The 1,872-nt window shown below is 35.8% G+C and overlaps 1 non-coding gene across 1 annotated transcript; it reads left to right on the forward strand.

The window, feature by feature from the left end:
* The first annotated feature begins 628 nt into the window (after positions 1–628).
* On the forward strand, positions 629–761 carry LOC126002601 (small nucleolar RNA SNORA51). The gene has a single exon (XR_007493285.1). It is a non-coding gene; the product is annotated as a small nucleolar RNA SNORA51 (small nucleolar RNA).
* The last annotated feature ends 1,111 nt before the right edge of the window (positions 762–1,872 follow it).

Consider the following 1,872-nt stretch of genomic DNA (forward strand, 5'->3'; position numbering starts at 1 on the left):
ATTTTTTTTTTTGACGTCTTTATTTTGGTGTGGAGATTACGGTTGATGTCTCCAATATTATTTTATTTTATTTTGTTTTGTCTTTCTCTTTCTTTTTTGCACTTGAGTATGATTTGATTTCAGAACCGAGATTATTGTGTGGTGCCTGTCTTTATTGCTGTGGTGCTTATCGGTTATTTAATTCGATATTCTTTTTTGTATTGTTGTGGTATTTTAATTACTTTTTTCACATCCTCTCTCAAACTGAGGTTGGAAGCCTCTAGACAGGACTCTGCCTATTTTCAGCATATTTGATTTTTGATTGAGAAGAGGACATATTAGGTGATGGGTATTCCCCTGATTCAATGTGAATATGTACCCAAAATACTACAGTGAAAGATATGTAAGCCATTATGAAAAAAAAATTGTGTTTTTAATCAGAAATTTTCTTTGACTTACATGTATTATTATATCAATTATATTATATGTTATGTTATGTCACTATATTATGTTATATTAGTTTACCTCATTATGTTAATCAATTTTGTCCTTTAAATGAATTCTTACTTTAAAAACAAACAAACAAAAAAAAAACAACTTTAGTTTGCTCTGAAGAAAAAAAAAATAAAATAAATAAAAGATAAGATAAGGCCTCCCAAATCTTACCACAGGCTGTGTTCTTTACACTGGCTGTATAGAAAGAGGAGGTACAGTAAAGGCACCCCATATACACCTCAACACAGGCCCCTTGCCGGGTATGTATTGTGAATTGGGGGACAAAAATTAATTAATTAATTAAACAAGATTAAATAAATTAAAAATTGATTTAATAAAATAAACAAAATCATTTAATAAAATAACAAAATTAAATTAAACTAAGGGACAGAGAGATAGCATGGAGGTAAGGTGTTTGTTTGCCTTGCATGAAGAAGGTTGGTAGTTTGAATCCCGGCATCCCATATGGTTCCCTGAGCCAGCCAGGAGTGATTTTTGAGAATAGAGTCAGGAGTAGCCCCTGAGCACTGCCGAGTGTGACCCCAAAACCAAAATTAATTAATTAACTAATTAATTAAACAAATAAATAAAAATATTTATTAAAAACAATCAACTAAGGGGCCAGAGTGGTGCCACAGCAGTAGGGCATTCACCTTGCATGCAGCTGACCTAGGACAGATCTTGGTGATACCAGCAACTGCATCCAGGAAAAAGAGCTTCTGGAAAACATGTCTCAATCAGAGTTAGCATCTTTGCAATGCTTTGGCTAGAGTAAACACTAGACACAACTGACACTTTAGGATGTTTAGATGATATACTGTCTATATATCCTAAAGTGTCTAAGGCTTTGTTTCATCACCTTTTAGGATTCTTACCCTTTGTGGGTAGTCCCTAAGATAGTACAACTAAGAGTCACACGCTATTAGTGTGTTCCATTAGGTTCTGGAGACTGAAAGTCCAAAAGCAAGAAATGGGCAGGCTAGTTTCCTCTGGAAGCTCCAGGAGAGATTCAGCTCCTTCACCCTTCAGATCCTGACAGCAGTGAGCGGTCCTGATCTGTGGCCACATTGCTCCAGACTCTACCTCCATGATCACAGCGTGTTTTATTTTGTACATCTTCCCTCTTCTGGTATCTCATTTTTGTTTTGTTTACTTTGGTTTGGGGGCCATATTAAGTAATGCTCCTGGCTCTTCACTCAGGGATCAGACCTGGTAAGTTTCAGGGAACCATATAGGATGCTTATAAAGACAACTTGTTTACTGGGTTTGGGTCCTACCTGGGCAATTCTGGATGGTTTCATCACAAGATCCTCATTAATAATCACAGAGTGTCTTTTGACAAATAAAGTTACATTCTCAGGTTCTAGGGAATTGACATGATACATTTTTCCCCAGAGA

This window comes from Suncus etruscus, chromosome 2 (genome assembly GCF_024139225.1).
Source record: "Suncus etruscus isolate mSunEtr1 chromosome 2, mSunEtr1.pri.cur, whole genome shotgun sequence".
Lineage (NCBI taxonomy): Eukaryota > Metazoa > Chordata > Mammalia > Eulipotyphla > Soricidae > Suncus > Suncus etruscus.